At 33.4% G+C, this 22,677-nt stretch overlaps 1 protein-coding gene across 1 annotated transcript in view; it reads right to left on the bottom strand.

Annotated features, from left to right (window-relative positions):
* Window positions 1–16,180, bottom strand: part of LOC129755856 (titin-like) — a 502,203-nt gene extending 486,023 nt beyond the window's left edge. Inside the window, exon 1 of the mRNA XM_055752546.1 lies at window positions 15,088–16,180. The gene's annotated coding sequence lies outside the window, so the exon portion shown is untranslated. The remainder of the gene's footprint in view (window positions 1–15,087) is intronic.
* Window positions 16,181–22,677: the final 6,497 nt, after the last annotated feature.

The raw sequence follows: 22,677 nt of genomic DNA on the forward strand, positions 1-22,677 counted from the left end.
TTTTTACGATTTCATAAAAGCTCGATCGTGTATAATTTTCAAACAAATAATAACTACAAAATGTCCCAAATATTTGCATTCAAAATTGCAGCCTTTCCGAAGTTCGCATGTTAGAAATTTTTTGATTCCTTCTTACACGACTGCGTCATACGTTAGTTCTTTTTTTGTTAGAGTTGTTGTAAATTGGAATTCATTACCCAGTCACTTAAAATCTAATATGAATTTGAATACATTTAAGAAGCAATGTTTGGTTAGTTTTAATCGTAATTAAAATTTTTCTTTTTTGAACAAATAGTGTAATGCGAGATAAACTTTTTTTTTCTTGAGGTGCATATTAATGATACACAATACTACGCGTTGTAGCATTAAAAAGATGTAGAACCTTACGCTATCAATAAATGAAAATGAAATGAAATGAAACCGTTTTTGCATCTTTCATGAATTCGATAATATTTATGATCATAATTGTTTTCAAATATCTATTTTTTTCATTTTTTATCCCAGCTATTTTTTTATTGTTTGTCATACTGGAACTTATTCTGCGAGTTGAATGATATGACTCTCGCAATTTCACTTCGTGCTGACTTCAGTAATTGCTTCAGAGAAGAAAGGAAAGTTCCTGGGTTTTCCTCAAAATGTTCCGCTTTTTTGGAAAACTTTTACAAAGTTCACTGATTTACATTAGAAGAAAATAAGCTTTAGTCTCAATTTTAATTCATTGTTTCTAAACAGGAAATCTTTCAAATTCGTATTTTTTCCCAAAATAAGCAGTAATTTTTAAAGTTTGTATAAGACAATGCTGAATAACTCTAATTTTCTTAACAACAGAATGATTTTGTTTCAGTTAATTGTTCTTAGAGCACGTTCAACCAATTCAATGTAAATAACTTTGGTAAGAAGAAAATATCGTTTAAAGTGCTTTCAAATGATCATAAATCTCAATTTTTCGCCGAAATCTCAAATAAATTGCCTTATATTATACACGACTTTTTTAGATTCAATTTTCTAAAGTGACAATGATCAAAGTTTTCAAATTTTTAAAACAAATTTGAAATATATTTGCAATTACACAAAGGTGCTATACCCGATATTAAATCCGCTTTTTACATGTAGGACTTGAAATATTTTCTCTCAAATAACGTGTTTATTCTTGAGAGCCGTGGATTAAAAACATGCTTATGTCAAAACCTGTGCAAATAGAAGTCAAGTAAAAAAAAAACTTAGCAAAATCAATCCGCATAAAAAAAGTTAGTGTACTTTCTATGATCTACTCTGGCTGATGGCAACTAAGTTTGGTTTTACAATTCAGAATTAAGCTTATCAAGTGTTTCTCAAATGTCTCGCTTTTTTCGGCTGAGCCTAATTCAGGATGAACTCCGAAGGCTGATCGCAGCTCATTCGAGCTAAAAAAAATTGTGTCTGAAATGATTACTGGACTCACGTCACGTGACTTGCAGAATAAACTATACTATCTTTTTGTATTTTTTTGCCGTTTTTTAACTAACCTTTTGTTACCTGAGTGAAAGGAGCATACATCAATGATAAAAAAACAAAATTGGTAGATTTGTAGAGGAATTTTTAATCCTTTTAAGCTTATAAACCCAAAGAAAAGGTGATATTGAAACAACAACAATATATAGTTTTGGTTATTTAGACGAACGTACTCATCATTAATTTATTTAATTGTTTTTAGTTTTGCTTTATTTTCGGGTTTATTCTGTTTTATATATGCATTTTTTTCTATTTTTGCATTGCCTTTTTTCAGTATTTATTGACTTTTGTTTTCTTTAAACATACTTATCTAATTGGTTCCTAATTGTTTTGTTTCATTGGTCTGGTTTGTTTGTTTCTCAATACTATTTGTTCACCTTAATTTGTATTCTAATTTTTGCGTTTTTTCATCTGGTTGTCGTTTTTTGTATGACTATGATTTTCTATAAGTTTCTGTCCTCCTTTTTTTGTCTTTCAATTAAGATTTAAAAACAATTAAGAAGTTTTGTCGATGTATTTTTAAAGTTTTATCATCTTTCTTTGTTCGTTTATTTTTATTTCAAATGTTTTTTGTCTATTTTGTTTTATTTAGGGGAGAGTGGGGATACTTGATCCCCTTTTCTTATTTTCACCATATCTTTTTGGAAAAATTTAGCAACTCGCCGTCTTTGACATTTTCTGACAGCTTGTAACTTCAAGTTTCTATGCTCCAAAAATTAGAACGATACTTGACCCGTTGATGAACAAGAAGCATTTTCGTGGGAGTAAAAAATTGAGATTTTTCTGAAGTTAGGGGAGACTTGATCCCCTATTGAAGGAGACTTGATCTTTTATTCAGTAAGCCCTAATCCTTGTATAAAAATTATACAAAACCCCAAGATAGAATGTTAATTGACTATTTTAGTCATGTTTGTTCTCATTTCACAATTTATAGCAGACATAAGAAGAAAATTCTATAACTTTGTCTCAACGCTAATAACATTGCATACTTAAAGGCGCTATTTTTTATAATTAAAATAAAATTAATTATTTTTGCTCTTTTCTTTAGACAAATGTTTGATAAATATTAGATTTTGGATAAATATTAGTAATTTCGTAATCAGCAATCATAACGATCAATTCAGAAGAAAAATATGCCGTTTGGAAGGGGGATCAATTGTACTCAACTCTAGGGGATCAATAGTACCCATAATCAACATTTTAGAAAACTTTTTCTGAAAAAAGTTGAGAGTTTTCCATTACTTTGAAAATATGGCATTATGAAGTTCATTTTACGCTCGAACGATTGATACATTGGAACAAATACTTTTTTCATAATTTTCCCATGTAAGGAACCTTTTAAAGTAATGAAAAAAGATCTTCGAGTTACATTTTGTGAAATTTTTCAAACAAAGTTCAATTACTCAAACAATTATTTTGTTAAAATTTTTTAAACTACAAGCATTGTTATTTTGCTCATTTTGGTACATTTTTCTAGAACATATGATCATTGTAAGACATTCCAGTTTCGAGATATAGCTAAGGAATCAAGTATCCCCAGGGATCAAGTATCCTCATTCTCCCCTATTTATTGTTGCCTTTTAATGCCTTTCTCTAAATTATTAGATTACTCTTTTTTTCATACGAGGTCATGGTCATCACTCCCTTCCGAAGCCCAAACATTCATTGGATTTATTGACGTAAAATTCGCAGAAATGAATATTAACTCATTTCATTCCGAAAACCTGGAACCGAGCGCGACAATCGTATCATTTTCCTTATGCCAATAAAATTTTCACATCTCCTACCATCGTCATAGAATGGCCGCTTCCTTTATTGGTTCAGTTATGTGCATATTTTCATTCGATTCGAACCATTCAATATTCCTCGATGGGGGTGGCACTTGGCTTAACTGTATATGGAGATATTTTCCGGCGACGCAAAATGACGCACCGATTTTCCCACCAAACATGCATATCTGTGAGTGGGAAGTCAGTAACTGAAAAGTGCCACCGCCAATCTCTTTTTCTACCTTCCAATAAAGAGGATTAAGTCCGCCAACTTTGGCCCGGATTTTCCGGCAGTTGCCGGTGGATTTTGCACACGTGTCCACATGTGACCTGTGTGTCTGTGCGTGTGTCCGTGCGTGTTTGACTATGCATACGCTTACGCGATCCGGAAAACCGTCTGTTGCGTGGTCGCCACTTGCTTGCTCGTGTATCTATCGATGGTTGTGCGTGGGTGTGTTTGCGTACCGTGTATGTGTGCTTGGTAAAATGTTGATTTATAGCCTCTGGCGTGAAACCCCAAAATTGCAAACATGTTTTCATCGCTTGATGGAGAAGTCACCACAGCAAGTAGCTTTTCCGGTGTCTGTTGACAGCCGCAGTCATGATTGTGGACCTTTGGCGTGCCTAACGGAATCGGGGCACTTAGTTTAATTTAAGTAGGACTATATTAATTACTGGAAATGGTGAAGATCAGTTATTATTTTATTTATGAAATATTGAGGAAGTTTTATTTGAGTTACGGTTATTCAGACATAAATTTCGATTTTATTTACAAGAACATGCGTTTCCAATTGATATAGATTGTTTAATTATTTATAATTTGTTTGCAGATTTTGAAGATTCGTAAAACCGTTTCCTTTCAAATTCTGAAATCACGATTTTGTCAGGCAAAATTTAAACATATACATAGCTCATACAAAAATTTACTTATTTTGAAACCCATTGCAATTGGAGTCAAACAGTTTTTTTTTTTGTTTCTCAGTGTTCTGTTAATGCTTTGAAGGTATGAATCATTACGAAATGTAAAGCAAGTAGCTTTTAACAAAATTAAAACGACGGTTAAAATGTATCGATGTCAACATGGCTTCTGATTCTTGGAGACACCCCATCCGGATACATATTGGATGAATAATTGAATAATTATCGCACATAAAAAATCCGATGGCTTTTAATTATTGTGACCACTTTTGGAAACGGGACGGAATTGAGGGAGGAATCGTAAAATGAGGAGTAAAACAGATCGGAAATGAAAAATTGCTACCATTCTGCAGGGAGCTTTTGATTCATGTTGTAAACGGATTTGTTTCATCGGGTTTTCCATAAGCCCGGAAGAAGCAATGGATAATGAAATTGAAACAGATGAGTTAACGTTACCACTAATTGATAATTGGAATCAATGATGTTGAAGATGAATCATCAATCATTCAGCCCTTCGAACCGAATTAAACCCCTTCACGATGGGCATTGACAAACCCTATACCTACTTTTTCTTTGATGATATAAGATTTTCAGATCAAGAATTGAAGTAGCGGGAATTACTTGAGAGTGTCCAGTTCCCTACCATTTTTGTGTTCCCGGGAATCGGGAAATCTGAGCATCCTTTACCCGAGAATTCCCGAGATTCCGTGATAAATGGACAAGGATATTTGACCCTCTTCGAAAGCAAATGAAACCAAACATATGTACAGTGAGCGAAATAAGAATAGCACCACTACGTGTTTTGCTTGTTAAAATATGAATGATTGAAAATTACGAAAATTTTCTTCCACAGATGGTTCTGAATTGCTTAACGGATAAATCATGCATAAGTTTACTTTCTTTGGAAGTAGCAAATGGCGTTGAGGACCAATAATGTGAAAAAGGGGAGCGAAATAAGAATAGAACCACTTTAGTTTTTCCAACAAAAACTAGATTATTTTCAAAAATTTACTGTGTAAAAGTGAATAATAATGCTTCTTCGAGTTATTTGAATAGATAACTGCATTTTAGGAATTTTCCAGAATTCCAAAGGATTTCAAAGGTTTTAAAATGGGGGTTTTAAGAGATGCTCCTCTAGCGTTAAGGAATTAAATATTTGAGCAGTAATTCTTTATCAAATTACTAACTTTCTTCATTTAAATGACGAGAAATGATGAAACAAACATTCGAGATTAATTTTTAATCAGAAAAAATAGGTTGGAAATCAAAAACTTTGTTTTTGTTCAGTAAACCACACTTTTTTCCAGTTTCAAGTCGTAGATGGCAGCACTATCTTGCAGTTAAAACCAAATTTTGTCTCAATATTGATTTTCTAGGTTTATTTAAGCCCATATTCATCATTTTGAGGTATTTTCCCATTACAGTTTTGTGGAAGTTTACGCTGCAGAAAGTTTTTCCGGATTTCCAAAAGAATCACCAGCACATAAATGAACAACCGCCAAAATTCCTGCTCATCTCAACTTCCCATTCAATTGCTAATCATACCAATAATACTGTTAGCCGTCTGGTCCATCAATCTGCATCCCAAAGTATAACTTTATTCTGATTATCGGTCCAAAAAATTCACTTTTAGTGACCTTGACGCAATTCTATTTTTTTTGGATTTAGTGATCTTAGAATTTCCATAGCGTTCACACGGTACATGTATTTATTTCTTGACCAAAATCATCCAACTATCACTAATTAATCCCGGATATTCGAAAATGGGCATGAATTTGGTTAAATTACAAGATAGTGCTGCCATCTATGACTTAAAACTAGAGAAATAGAGTTTGATTATTAAAAATACATTAGTATTTTGGAATTCCAACCTGCTTTTTGGATTCAAACTCAGCCTCAAATCTATGTTTCATCATTTTGCATCATGTTTATGAATTTAAATGAAGAAATCAAGCAGTTTGATAAAGTTTTATAGCTCAAATATCTAGTTCCTTAACGCTAGAGGAGCATCTCTTAAAAACCCCGTTTTAAAACCTTGGAAAACCTTTGGAATTCTGGAAACTCCTTAAATGCAGTTATCTATTCAAATAACTCGTAGAAGCATTATTATTCACTTTTACACAGTAAATTTTTGAAACTAGGGTAAACGTACCCGACCTTGGCACCTAAGGCATGGTTTACCCTTTTTTTCGACATTCCAACCTTCCTGTTGAGTGTACTATAGAACATCCTTTGAAGAATTTACTTGCTAACTTGCTCAGAGTTCAACAAAAATATGTGTTCTCTATGGAACTTTCATTAATGTGAGCAAAATGCATGCAAAGTACTCACTGCGGTGCTCCAATTACTTGGCCGCCGTACCAATTGTTTTCCGTTTCTATGATCCGATTCTTGGCCACCAGCAGAGTGCAATAGATCTTTACCAACAAGGCTCAATTGACAGTTAACAGAATCGTTGGCTATTCTGAATATAAGGCCACTGACAGAATGACGTCAGCTGGACGTAAAGTTCTATGCGACGATGAACACCGGGCGCCACTCATACAACAAAAAGGCTTTTGAAAACATTGATGAACTTGGTTGGAAGGGAAGCACAAAATAAGCTTTCATTTCAAAAAGTCGGAAGTCCAGAAATTCCGCACATAGGGTTATTTTCACTACCAAACAACTGTCTTCATATTGTGGAGTTTGACTCCATAAAGTAAGAAATTGAAAAATTCCTTGAATGATATTTTAAAATTTTGCCCTTTTGAATTTGTTAGCTGAGATTATGAGCTTCTGGCAAGAGCCATCTCGAATGCCCGGGGCGTTGCGCAGTGGATTGATACGCCAAAAAGATGTTATAATGTAAACCTTGCTAAAACATTTTTTAAATCGACTCGCATATTTTAAGGAATAATTGGATAGAAAACGATATTTTCCTGAATTTCCAGCTTCTGTTTCCAAGAAAAAAATAGAACAAAAATCCAAAAAATAAATTCTGAGTATATGGTTCCCGAGCAATAGAAAACGATTCCAAAACTCAATTAATTGTGTATTTTATATACTAAAGTCATAAATTGCCATCCGTCTAACAATTTTTGGATAAGAAAAACATCTTTAGTCTTGTGATATGCTTAATTTAACTTAGTTTTTTTTTATACTTCAAACCACTGTGTTCTGTAGGAGACCACGTGGCTTTTGCTCGGCAGACTGCAATGCAAATGCTGTTAGCACGCATACCAATGTACCTTCGATTCATGGTTCCCAAATAGCGATTTTTGCATTTTCAATGCTTGGATATGACTTTTAGGTAGTCGAATTACTTATGTTCTCCAGCTTATTTCAAAGCTTAAGTTGATAGAAACGGTCTTATCATACAACCCAATTAGTATGAAAACATTTATGCGTAGTTTTAAATGAAGTTTTGGGGAAAACATCAGCCCAAAAAACCTCTTTAATGAACATGTATTTTTCCCAGCTTCCAACACTGGTGGTGTATTTCTATTGAAGTTGCATGCCAAGAAAAGGAACAAAATTAGTTTCAAATTTTTATTTAAAACCTCAATAAATATTCACTCTTTGGTCTTTCTAGTATTTTTTGATTTTTTGCCGAGTTTAACTGTAAGCATGAGTATTTATTGCAAATTTTTCAAATGAATGTCCGCGTTTGAAATCGCATGTGAATTTAACAGTTGCACTAGAAAGGTGAGTTCATCTGATTTTCATACGATGATTTTCAACATAATTTCCTCGGATGCAGATCGAAAAAAATTAACTTCTTTATTGAAGTACAAAGAATCAAAAAATTCGGTATGCACAGATTTGAAACAAATTATTCTCTTCGCAATGAAAACATATTCAAAATTTTTCAAGCTCAATTTGGACCTGAAAACATGAAAAGACATGTTGGCATGCCAAGAAAAGGACCATGCCAAAATAGGGCTCACTTACCCTAATCTAGTTTTTGTTGGAAAAACTTAAGTGGTTCTATTCGTATTTCGCACCCTTTTTCCACATTTTTGGTTCTCAACGCCAATTGCTACGTCCAAAAAAAGTAAACTTATGCTTGATTTATCCGTTAAGCAATGCAGAACAATCTCTGGAAGAAAATTTTCGTAATTTTCAATGATTCACATTTTAACAAGCAAAACACATAGTGGTGCTATTCTTATTTCGCTCACTGTATTTTTAGACACGATTGCCACAAGGTGGTAAAGTGTAATAAATAAACCAAAAAAAATTCAAATGTATCTATGTTTTTAGTTTTTTTAGATGTTTTACCCTGATTACGTATAATGAAAAATTTAGAATAATTTAAAACCATTCAAATACTAAAACTTATGATTTTGATATCGTTTTTTTTTCTTACATAAACTTCTTAACCCTCATCCGCATTAGATTTCATTACCCTAATCAGCACTAGGAGTGTCAATTTGACACTCCAAGCTAAAATCGTCATAACTCTTTTTATATCTAACCGATTACAATAAAACTTATATCACTAGAAACCTTGTAATGTCAGTAAAATATGTTTAGAACATTATATATAGCTAAAGCTTCTAGTTTTCTCGTTATTCAGCATGAAAGAAAAAAAATCCGAAAAAACATGCCTCAGGAAAACTGCTGTAGTTCATATATTACACGTCCGAAAAATATTTGCCTTATACATATGAAAGCTGAAGTTAATTTCTACATCGTGGAACAAAGAAATATTTTTTAAAATTTTTTTTAATGAAATGGTCACAAAAAGTTCAAAAAAGTGGTCTGAAAAACCTACTTTTCATTCGATTGCTAGTAAATACTGTTTGAGCGATGGTAGAGTGTTTTAATAAAAATGACTACAAACTTTATTGAAATTCTAACATTTTGCTGTCTTTAGATTTTCGATGCAACAAAAATTGAATTTACTGGAATTTTTCAAAGTTGACTACTTTGCGCGATTTTTTCACTAATTGAAATTTTATCAGTTTTTGTGGTCCACCGTCACGTTGTACCCGGATTTTCAGTGCTTTCTCGCCGTTTGAAGCAATCAAAACTATATCCATTGAAAAGGGAATTTAATCTACATTCTAGTGAGGTGCAACAATTTACGCTGTGAGATTTCACAAAAATATGAAAATTATAAACGTAAAATCATTCCTGAGTTTCTAGAACCACAAGCAGCGCATCCAGCAGAACGTGTTTGTTTGCTCTCCGAGTAGGTACGGTGGGTGGTGATTTGGGCAGAGAGCGAAGCCGACAGACGAAATAATGATGCGTGTCGGGCGTTTCTTGGTTGGAAATTTTCTATTGACAGGAGTTCACGTTTGCTTGTCACGACACGCATCATTATTTCGTATGTCTGCTTCGCTCTCTGCCCAAATCACCACCCACCGTACCTTCTCGGAGAGCAATTAAACACGTTCTGCTGGACGCGCTGCTTGTAGTTCTAGAAATTCAGGAATGATTTTACGTTTATAATTTTCATATTTTTGTGAAATCTCACAGCGTAAATTGTTGCACCTCACTAGAATGTAGATTAAATTCCCTTTTCAATGGATATAGTTTTGATTGCTTCAAACGGCGAGAAAGCACTGAAAATCCGGGTACAACGTGACGGTGGACCACAAAAACTGATAAAATTTCAATTAGTGAAAAAATCGCGCAAAGTAGTCAACTTTGAAAAATTCCAGTAAATTCAATTTTTGTTGCATCGAAAATCTAAAGACAGCAAAATGTTAGAATTTCAATAAAGTTTGTAGTCATTTTTATTAAAACACTCTACCATCGCTCAAACAGTATTTACTAGCAATCGAATGAAAAGTAGGTTTTTCAGACCACTTTTTTGAACTTTTTGTGACCATTTCATTTAAAAAAATTTTAAAAAATATTTCTTTGTTCCACGATGTAGAAATTAACTTCAGCTTTCATATGTATAAGGCAAATATTTTTCGGACGTGTAATATATGAACTACAGCAGTTTTCCTGAGGCATGTTTTTTCGGATTTTTTTCTTTCATGCTGAATAACGAGAAAACTAGAAGCTTTAGCTATATATAATGTTCTTAACATATTTTACTGACATTACAAGGTTTCTATTGATATTAGTTTTATATGAAGTTCATAATAATTCAAACGACTTAAATGGATTTTACTTTTGGAGTGTCAAAATGACACTCTAAGTCGGAAAAGGGAGTTTTTTTGTCCAGGCTTCCAGGGTTCGTCCATGAATAAAGTAAAGATGCAAAATTAAAGAACTTTTGAATTCATTTAGGGTCCCAGAAGAAATTTTTATTTTTTGAAGCTTCTGAAAAAAGTGACAAGCATTCAAACTTGAAATAGTGTCAAAATGACACTCTAATGCGGATGAGGGTTAAAGGATAAAGGTATTTGCACCGAACAAGTTTAAACTTCTGTCATAATTCATGCTGTAACCGTCAAATCCAATAACGGCTAAGTTACAGGCTTTTTATTCGAAAAAAGTGCAGAAAGTTAATCAGTGTTTTTTTAAACTGTGACCCAGAGATGGGTCTTGACTCAAACATTCAGTCAGCGAAACTTTTTTTGTAGTGAAATGAATTCAACTGAGGCGCAAGATGTGGGTTCAAGTCCTACCGGAAGACAAGGCGAATTTTTTTCGCATGTTTTTCAACATTAATTTTCATCTTGTTTAGTCCCTGAAATTTCAACTTACAGTTGGATTCATTTCTCTACAAAAAAAAGTTAATTAATGTAGTAAGAAAAGTAAAAATCCAAAAAATAAATTAAGTTTAGGAGTTAATCAACCTACAAAACTGACTGCTTCTTGTTGCAAGAAATTGACAAAATTGAGAAATATTTTTAATAACGGAAGAAGTTGGTTGGGTAAACTTAAGGTTATCCATTAAATCTCGTTAATTTCTTCGGTAAATGCCCATTTGTTACGAATAGTGTAATTTTTTGCCAATAATTTTTACCAAATCGAAAATATTAAACGATGAGTATTGCAAAACGGACCATTTCAATTGTGTTTTGTTATTTGAAACCATTGGTCGTTTTTCACTTAACATACTCAGTTTTTGGGCGAACAAAACTATTTGTTTTATATTCTTCAAAATATTATCCATATATCAAGGTAGAACAATCATTTCCTTGCTGGATCTAACACATTTTTCCTATGAAAGTCGTGTAAATATCTGGAAATGACACTTAGCAAATATGTATGAATTTTGGTTTTCTGTTTTACAAGGAGGTGCAATATATGGTTGAACGCCGCTAATCCTTGATTCCCGGAATTTCCCGCTCGAGATTCCCGGTAATGGACACTAGGGTGGCCCAAAATTGGCTTTGGTTTGGAATTCTAGGGGCTCAACCTCCAAATGGTAGCTCCAAATGGTGTAAGCTGAGCTATATCACAAGCCCCAATTTTGATTAATTTGGGGGCGCTGATTTGAAATATATGAACTTATTTTATTCTATCAGCATTTATTTCAAAATAAACTTTTAAAAATAGGTTTAGATAGTTTAATAAATTTTCTGCGCTATTCTTGAAAAAACTATGAAACAATAATAATATTTGAAAATAAATGTTTAAATCAATTAGCGACTTTCCCAATGACCGCAAGTAATTTAGATTTCTGCTAAAAAAAATCCATAGACACATTCCATCGTGACGTGAAATCTCTTTTCCGGACTTTTTGAAACCGGTATCATTCTAGAAGTCAACCAATTTATATGAAAATAAAAAAAATGGAAAAGGTCGCAAATTGAATTTCTACCAAAAGGCACGCAGTTTAAACAGAACAGGGTAGTGGACTGAATAAACGTCAGGATACATGAAGTTATTCTGAATCATTCACCATTCTTTAGAGCCTTCAAATTATACGTACACTTTTAAAAAAGATATTTTGTTATTCCGACATGTTCAATCACAAATATTCAGTATCTTTTCCTAACATTTTCCTTATTTTAAAAGGCACTTTAAAAGCAATGTATTGAGGAATCATACGTTTACATTACTAGTGTTTCTCACAGTCTTTATTTAAAGATTCACCAGAAAAATTCAAATTTTTCAATATTTTTGTTTTTTACTTGAAAATAACGAAAAAATTCAAAAATCAATTAAATTATGTTTGATTTATAAAAATCCGACCATCTGGAGGGTCAAAACAGCTTTAAGAGCATATTTTGCTTATAAAATTATACAAAAAATCAAATTTTGTGACGTGAATTCACTCATTCGCGCTGTTGTTACCCAGCTGGATTAAAACCGACTTTTATAAAATTTAGTATTTCTGAATTATCTCAGCATTTTCAAAGAAGGTCATATTTTTTATTACTAAATAATGTTAATGTTTTCTCGTAAAATTAAAAAGTTTCCTTTTTTTGTGACCTGAATTCGCTCATTTGCGACTGTTTTTTTTCTCTTTTTAAAACAACCCTCATAGGAAATAAAATAAAATCTTTTTTGTACACAATAAGGCAGTATTTGAGGGCTTCAAAGCGTATTCTATTGATATTACATAAGAGTTCGAGATTTTTTGATACGCTAAAGGATAAAAATCACTTGTGTGCGGTACAAGCGCAAGGAATATGTCTGTAGGATACATCCCCCTACCCCTCCTTATTCATTACATATTCTATAATTTTTATTTTAGAAGTTTTGGAAAAAGTTTCAACGTAAAATTATATTGACATTCGATCAATTTATCGGATTGCAATTTTATAATTTTTAACAAACTTAACAAATGTCTGATATCACAAAGTTTTCTGATCATCACTATTGAAGTTCACATCAATCCAGATTTCTTTCTAGCAGTTAGCAAACTGTAAATAATTTGTTCACAGGTATTCATCGTTTATTATGAGTATATCTATGCTTGTTAACCCTCATCCGCTATGGAAATAAGCAACGAAAAATTTTTCTCCTGCCAAAATTTCTAAAAAAAAATCAAATATAATTGTTATAAATTGTGGAAAAAACGATAAATCGTGTAAAGTTTCGTGAGCATCGTTGGGAACCTGTTACTTGTCAGTTTTGACCATTTGGACATCGATCCGAATGTGTGGAAATCTCCGGAAGAAGCCAAACAAGAGGTCACCTTATTTCCTTCCGGTGGAGTTTTTAACAATAAAAGCATGAATCATCTTAAATCTGGACGCACTGTTTATTATACCATATCGCTCCTAATTGTCGGATCTGGAATGTTTTAACAGTACTTTGTTTTTGGAATGTTTTCTCTATCATTACGAATCGTTTTGTTTCCATAAAGTTACATGTGATGGAAGCCGCGAGACGAAAATTTATTTTGGACACCTGCTTCAAAAAGCCGGCGTGGTCGGGTTCTAAAATCGCGTAATCGTTAAAAATGGTCCAATCGACCGTATGCAGCGTTCTTAAATGGTTCCGTGAGATGCAAACTAATGATCGGCAGGTTCATACCAAGCGTAGGGGTAGGGTTGGGAACTGCATTTGAAGGTGTTGAGAACGATCAAGGTAAACCTAGGGCAGTCGGACTATGACATCGCCAAGAAATTCAATGCCGACCGGTGAACCGTCAGAAGGATTCATCTGCTCGAAGGAAAACGATCTTATCGGGCCAGTAAGCAATCAAACCGGACATTGAAGAAGAATGTAGAAGCCAATGGACGGGCCCGGAAGTTATACAACAAGGTTCTAACGAAGTAAAACGGATTCATTCTCATGGATGACGAAACGCACGCGAATATGGATTTGGGGCAGCTTCCTGGCCAACAATTTTATAAAGCCACTAGTCGGGGTGATGTCCTCGGCAAGTTCAAATTCGTATTTGCCGATAAGTTTGCAAACTGTGAAAGTGTTCGATCTGGTAAAGTATTTGCAGCTGCGGACGAAAAACTTTGGTTTTTGTGACAAGTTTCATAATCTTTAGATGTCCCTACTAAAAAGGACATCACTGGGCCGATAAAATTAAATTTATAAATATAAATTACGGTGATTAATCCTTCATAAAATTAAAATAACTTTGGCAAAAAAGAAATAAAATACACGACACCATAGCATCGGTGATAGGTCACTATCAGACTATCGACCGTACTGTTTCGCATTCAAACCCCGGATGTAACAAAAACGCGATGATAACAAACTGAGAAGACTATACATCGATAGATGCGTTTCTGAGTTAAAGGGTGTATATCTGAGCGATTACATATCATCTTTTTGATCGTCCGCACTGCAAGTTTTCCCTTATGGGGCGGACCACGCTTGGCCTACTAATGTGTGGTGGTAGATGCAACTCTATCTGTATCTACCGCTTCATAATAGTAGGCCCGTGAGGAACAAAAATTTGATATGTGATGATATGCTTCTAAATAAATTCTACCCGCTCATTTTCAACATCTTTCATTTCATCTAACCCTCTATCCACCTATATAAAAAACACTTCATAATCTTTAGATGTCCCTACTAAAAAGGACATCACTTTTCACCGCTAGGCCGCTAAAATTAAATCTACAAATATAAATTACGGTGATTATCCCTTCATAAAATTAAATTTAAAATTATCTCATCTTGTTATAATTCAGTTTTTCGCTCCTAGTAGCGTAACCTACAAAAGGTTGAAACTTCATCTCAGAGCAGCAAAAGCCAAATTTAGTACTAATTGATAATCACAAAGCAGTGTTGATGATTCATTTCGTTTCTGAATAGCTAGCTAGCTTTTCTCTATCTCTCGCCCCATTGTTCGCCCTCCCAGAGGACAAAGTAGCTATCTGTTTTTGCGGTCAAATGTCCCCGATTTTTTTACTCCAGCTCTCCAACATAAGTCCCCGTGTGACATCGGTGACAGCAAAGAAAAGGTGTTATTGATTTTCCCGCTGGCAGTTTTCGTTCATTCTGGTGCTGCCGTTGTGTAGTCACGAGATGGTATCTATCGGGAGAATATATTTTTCTTCTGTTGAGGGAACAAAAAAGTTATCCACTATAGTCGTACCTAGAATTATGTGTCGGTGCTGATAATGATGACATCCATTTTGGTCGTCTTCGAATGAATGAATCTCAACGAACGAACCCGTTGAATGACCGTCCTTGAACGGGGAGCGAGAGAAGTTGACAATATGCTGCGCGAAGAAGATTCTTTGCTCTGCCCCCAGGTGTCGGTTTCTGCGAAACGGGTCTTAACCGAAAGGGATTTCCCAACGACCTTTTCCACTTGTCCGAAAAGGTTAAATTTCGATGGCTTCCGTTGATGAATCTTGTAGAGATTGAGATGTTTTTATTTATCTTCTTTTTCTTCTTCTCCCTCGGCGACGATGGAACGCAATCTCGAGATGAACGGAAAGTTCGGTATTTACCCTCACAAATCCGTCAACCACCGAAATAACAACACAATCACATCAAGCCAAATGGAAACAAACAAACTCACACGTAGGCACCCCTGGTGCCAAAATCGTTTAAATCACTTATCTCACACTGTTTACAGAGTTTTGCATGGATGGTTAACTTCGTTTATCCGAACAATCCCGAATGAAAGCCGAACACCAGAACCCGAACCCTGTTCGGGAGTTTGTTTTCAACTACTTCGGTTCAACCGAAACTGGCTCGGGTGAGCCGAGCACCACCCGAACGCCAATAAACAACCGATGTTGTCTCGTTTCGCCCACACGAAGCAAAAAATTGTAAACAAATTGCACCACTCGGCAGCACGACCGCACACACACCCGCGAACAAGCCGCAACACGACCGCGAACGACGAATTTAGACGAGTCTGACCCGACGACGAACGACGCGAGAAGCAGGCGTCCAACGTCACACGCACACACCGCAACAACACGGATCCGTGGCCCTCGGATTGGAGAAAAAGAAGGTGGAAAACTCGAAAAACCTTTGACAGCTACGCAAACTTTTCACTGTTTTTCACTGAAATTTTCTTTCCGAGCGCACCACAACCGGGTACTCGATGGCGTACCGACGCGGAAACGGTTCCGATGGGCCCGGAAGCACCGTATTGGCCTGTCCGATGGTCCAAAATTGCACAATTTCGAAAATTTCGCGGACCAAACGAGCACGGATCTGCCCTCGACAATGGGAACAATACACTTCTGCCGAAGATTGGTTGAGAAGGGCTTTTCTCGGGTGCGCAACGGAAGGTGTGGATGTGTGCGTGAGCGCGTTTTTTCGCTGGTCGAATCTTTTTGGCAGAACTTAGCCGAGTCGGCACTGGAGAAAGCCTGCGGGTCGGGGTTAGGCTGAAGGTTTGCGTCCTGGCTACGGAATAGGGACGTGTATCGAAGGAGTTTGAGTTATGTTTCAAATTGTTAAAATAAAAAACCGAACGATCATTATCGTTGATTTGTAAATGTCTTCACGTCAGATTTTACTTAAAACATTGCTCTATACAAAAAAAAAAAAAAGAAAAACAGAAATAGGCACTGGAATAGGTGATTATCGAAAAAATAAATGTATCTCGGAGGAACTGAAAATCGACCTCAGATCGAATTTTCATAATTAAAAAAAAAAGTGGTTCAACTGTAAAACGCAATTGGATAACTTTTTTACCTGGTATTTGTCATTAATTCCTTGAATATCACTTTTTTTCTTTCGGGACATTAAAATTTAAAAACGTTGATTAGAAAGTTGTCTAATATTGGATATTATAGATTTTAATTCATTCAACAACTTTGTTGAAGACTTACGGTTTTTTTTAAATATTTAAGATTCAATTCAGTTTAATTGTCTTCAAAATTTCGTCTTAATTCCCGGTTTTTGCAAGTTTAGAAAAAACTTTCATAACTTTTTTTCTCAGAATTCAAAATAACTCGCGGTCTTTGGGAAAGTTGATTATTGAGCCAATAAGTGTTTGTATTTTAAAGTTTTGTCAAAAAAGTAATCCAATTGAATAACCAATTTTTTACCTATTTTTAAAAGTAATCTCGAAAACCAGAGCTGACAAAAAAAAAATTGAATATTTGGATTCAGCGCGCCCGAATAAGTCAATATCAGTTCTAAGATTCCTGGGTCCTCGGAAAAATTTGAATCTTGGTGTTATGTTTGATGCAATTTTCAGAAAATTTCATAGCCAATCATGCAAAAAATTGATTAAATTGAGTAATTTTACTTCAAAATTAGCAATCCACATTAGTAAAATCATAAGATTATCATGACTTGGCGTGGGAAAGCCTATCCCAGAGGTATCTAAATTAAGTTAATAAGATTTTTGAAATATTTAAAAAATTTCTAGAATCAAAAATAAAAACTGTAACATTGACAAAACTGGTTAAAAATTCGTGAAATTTGGAATTTTTCATGATTTTGAAACCTTGCTCAACATCTCAATACAATGATTTCATACGGAACTTCAAATTTAAGTAAAATTTCAGTTTATAGAAATAAAATTGAGGCTGTACGACAAAATTTAAATGAATGATGAAAAAACTTTTTGAAAATGGGCACAGGAAAAAATCGCTTTGGTTAAGCTTCATGAAACTTTAAAGAAAAGTGATGATGAAAAATATCATCGCACTGGTTTGAACAAAAAAGGGGTTTTCTCAGAAAATGGTTCAAATCTTTTTACGAACTATAGAAGAATTTTCAAATTTTTTAGTTTTTAATGAATAAAAGGGAAGCAAATGATGTTTTCTCTTTGTCCAAAACAGAATATTTACTAAACATTCCAAAAAAAATAAACATTTCAATTATTGAAAAATGATCAAGCTTAAGTAATGAACTTATTCAATTTCGGCTGGCTTAATCGCCTTTAATTAAAAAATAGTTTATGCAAGTACATGAATTCGTTTAATTATCCTTTTTCAGTTTTTTGTCAAAAATTTGTCGTTATAAAAAATTACGTTAAGCGTTACCTGAATTTAATTTTAATGCGGCCCGCCGAAAGTATTTCAAATTATAAGTGGCCCGTTGCTTCAAAAGGTTGTTCACCCCTGTTTTACACTTATTACTGAAGTTTTTTTTTATGCAAATGACGAAAAACGAATCAAGGGTTGCCATCCGTCCCGCATTTTTCACAAAATATCCCGATTTTTTAAGAAATTTTTTCCAAATTTTACTCAGTTTATTGGTAAAAATTAAAAATCCAAATTAAAATCATTCAAATATGATGTTTTTTGGAACTTTTTTTAAAATTTAAAACATTTTTTTCATCGTTTTTTTAACACGAGATTAGACAACTCGAGTTAATCTTAGCACTCCATTAAGATTCTGGTTCTGTTCAATGTTCTTTGAGTTATTCAACCGCTTCTAATTACTTTCGATTGAAGAAATTATGCTTTGAGTTACTTCCAGGTGACTTGAGCACTATTAAAATTCGCCGGAAAAATCTTAAAGTATCTCATGAAATTTCACAATACATTTTAAATTTTCTCGAATTTTAATTCAAGAAAAGATTAAAATTCTGTATAAAAAACAGGACAATTGTTATTTTTTCAACCGTACAATAAACAAATGTATGTATAAAAAGTTGAGAGTTATTCGGTTTTGAATAGGATTTAACGATTTTTAATTAATAAGCTTATATCCTACCAGGTAGATTATCCAAAATGGCTGTTAAAAATTGTTCATAAAAATCGGTATTTCTCTTTACAATTTCTCTCAACTACGACATTTACGACTCCAGAGCCTTAAGCATTCAAAGGTGGAAGTTTAATTGAGTATTGAATTTGTTTAAACTGTTTTTGAATATTCGGATATTATTACTAGATCTTAACAAGTATGGCTGAAGGTTTACAATATAGTTCATAATTCATTAAAAACGGAATGAATGCGCACTGTAACTTCAACTTTTTACTCTGGTAATGTTTTAAGTTCAACTTTAATTTTTTCAATGAAGTTTAACTATTGTCTTACGAAAATTGAAGTTATTTTTGACCTGAGGTACAGAAATTCTTCGAAAATCAGTTTTTTTCAACTCAAACTGCAATATTTAAAAAATAACGTAACGCATATTTTCGAAATTTTGCAGAATGATTGTTCAAAAATAAAGCGAACATGGAATAAATTTATGAAAAGTTCTATCAGTTGAATCTAAACCCAGCAAACATTTATGAAGGTATAACGCAGGAACAACAAAATTATTCAAACAAATATACCAGATAAAAAGATTGTATTAAACTTACCAAAATAGCATATAGCTACAAAAGTGGAGGCGATATATCTACATTGGCAAGATTCCAGCGATTCGATTTTCCAAAAAGAAAAACAAAATAAACGAAAAAAAAAATTTCCTCGACCGAGATTTGAACTCCAGTCCTCCGAGTTCGCAGTCCGGTATCTTACCACGACACCAACTCATCAGTTGGTTTTGTACACGCTACAGCTCTATAGGTGAGATTTTTTTTTCTACCAACCGGTCAAAGGAAGAAACCAGAGAGTATCAATTGAAGCACCGCCCATTTATCGTAAATCAGTTCACTCAAATCGTAAATGTCGAATTAGCATATTCTTAACTTTTTGGAGACATATTTACGAATTGATTACACTGCTATCCGATTCAATTTGTTTTGGGCAATGCTTGTCGTAAATGAATGATAGAAAATCACTCAATACCAACGTGTTTACGATAGTTATTGAAAATGTCTTAATATTCGATTTGGATTATCATTTCTATTACGATTTCATGTTAGCTGGGAAGGTACGCGAGGTACAATATTTTAGGCTTGAACTGAGGAATGCGATTTCCATAGAATTCTGACCGGTTTATCAGAATAACATTTTTTCCATCCACTATTCAATCAATAAATTTCTATTTAAAACTACAACTAAAAGGAAAGAAGGAATGTATGATTGATTTGAGTTGAAAAGCAAAATCCTATATTTAAAAAAAATGAACAAAATTTACCAACTTTTAGATAGAAATATGCTTTGCAAAAGTCATTTGTCCAAATTTAAATAGAAATCGTATGTTTTTTTAAGCCTGAAATATTGTACTTCGCGAAACTTTTGATCGAGTCGATAGATCTTTAAAAACACTACTTATGTTTAATTGATTTTTAAAAATCGTTCTGCAAAATTTTAACAATATTATAGGAAGATAGCCTGAGATATTACGGTTTGATTTGTAGATTCGAACACAAATATTTTAGAGGCTACAAATTTCTTGTGATAATAGTTGAACTACCATTAGTAGATGAAGTGAACTAAAAAGACATGGAAGTTCAAATTTAATGTAAAGTGCGTTTGCATTTTATTTTTATTAACTGTACTGTGTATAATTAGCTATTAAAATACGGGTTTTTCAAAGTCGCTACAATGTCCCGCTGTTTTCGTGATATGTCCCGCCCTGCAAAAAATGACTTTTTGTTCCCATCTCTGACGATTTTTGAATGAAAAATTTTGTTTTTTCATTCAAATTTCCATATAAAACTAAAACTCGTTGCGTTAATTTAGGACTGAATCAATCGCTTCCAAAAATTTTATTTCTATTACTAGCAAAAACAACCAAAAAACAACCAGCATTTGATTTCAAAATATTGAACAAAAATCCCGGGCAATATCTGGGAAAATTTGTAAAAAAAATACGGAATTAATCAATAAAAATCACTATAAGTACTTTTTTCTCCACCAAAACACATCAGCGTATTTAAGGTACAGAGACGTACAATCTCGAACAAAAAATCTTCAGAAAAGTTTGTAAAATTTCAAATGCTTATAATACAAAAAATATGATAAAAATTGTCTTGAAACATTCCTTATATTGCGTCGTTCTGAAATTATCAATCAACTTTTAAGAGTAAAATTTTAAACATGCCCAATCATAAACAAAATCATAAATAATCAATCTTATGCCTCAGTAAAATGTCTGAGTTACATTTTGAAGATGATTTGATGTTTTCGTTCTTCATATTTCTTAGCTATCTCAAAACTACTTGACACTAGATGTCTCCCTTTTTTTTTATATTTAAACACCACATAGCTTACTAATTATGCTTAAAAATCCCATTCATGAGATCAAAAGTTATCAGCAAAAGAATGCATAGGTACTTTAATTTAAAATAGAAGTTCTGGATTCAGGACAGGAGTTCCAATATTTTTTTTGCACATTTTTTTAGATGAAGAGTCAATATGCTCAATCAATCAAAGTAATTGAAAGTCTTGATACCCTTTTTATGAATTTTCTAAGAGACCAAATCATGTGAAGAGTACAAAATGTTTTTAACCAAAAACAATGTAAATTTTGTCACGAGAAACCTTACCTTAGAAAAAAGGATTATGAAAAATAAGATCGCAACACGGACTTTCGGATACTCTTCAATTATATCAGCAGTAGAATGTTATATTTTTTTGTTTATTTCAAATTATCTCCTTCTTCGTTTTTGTTTTCACTTCGCCTGCCTTCTTTTCCCTTCAGATAATCCCATTCGTTTCTGTTTCTTTCTTTAAATAGATCGTTCAGAAATTTGTTTCCTTTAAGATTTTTGTTTTAGTTAATATACTTTACTTGTATAGTTAGGTTTTACAGATTTGTATTTGTTTTTGCTGCCGTGAAGTGCCGCTTATTCCATTCACTTTTACATCATACAGCATAGTTGATTTTCTTTTTGTATCATGTTCATTTTATGCATGCATGCTCAAACCCTGCTGCCAGGGTTCAAATTTTTGACATTCGTATAAATTCGTTTTTAGCTCCGTTAAGCTGCTTTTAATTTGTCTAACAGTGATCTCTCTGAATGATTTACTCAGATATTCAGTGTTTTCTACACGACTTTCCTGCGCTGCTCCGAGAAATACTTTCATTTATTATAGGTTAAGTTTTCCCGTCGCACAACGCACACACCGTTTGAAGTTTCTATGATCCATACCTAAAAAAGCCAACGAAAACATTCGATTTCAACCAAAAGATTAGTTTCGATAAAACGGTACCTGTATTGTTTGATTACGTCTATTCTCACGCGATTTTTATCTTCCAATTTCTTACACTTTTACACCTATACACAATCGCCTCAGCTAAAGGCTGGCATATTTAAAAAAAAATTTAAATTTTTTTTTCTTATCTTCGGATTCAAACAGAACAAAACGAATTAGGTCAGAGAATAATTTTATGTTGCTAATACTTTTGTTTTTGCGTTTTTACATTCAATTGATTGATTATTACTTTTCCAGTTAGAATTTTATTCATTCTTTCAGTTCGCACTTCTTATCATATTCAATAGTCTTGGAGATAAACAGTCGAAAGTCGATTGCTTGTATAAATAGTAGCTTTTAAAAAAACGCATTTACAATGGTTCCGTAAAAATATTAGAATATAGCATTCGTATAGGTTTTTTATGCTTTACTCCTCTCATCATGTTTCGTTTTATCATTTGCAATTGAATACACATTTTATTATTTAGCTCCAGCTGCTTTGCGTTAAAACTATACATATAAAAACATAAAATAAAATATGTTTGTATATAAAAAATAAAATAAATCAGGAGGATGAATCGTTTTCTGGGTGTTTCTCTCTCCCTTAGAGTTTTTTGTTTGTTTTTGTAGGTTTCCGTTTTTTTCTATCTTTGTTGAACATGTTGTTTTGTTGTAAGCTTTCTTCTTTACAAATACTCAAGTCTAAGCAAAAGCTTCTACTCTTCCCCAT

This window comes from Uranotaenia lowii, chromosome 3, assembly GCF_029784155.1.
Source record: "Uranotaenia lowii strain MFRU-FL chromosome 3, ASM2978415v1, whole genome shotgun sequence".
Lineage (NCBI taxonomy): Eukaryota > Metazoa > Arthropoda > Insecta > Diptera > Culicidae > Uranotaenia > Uranotaenia lowii.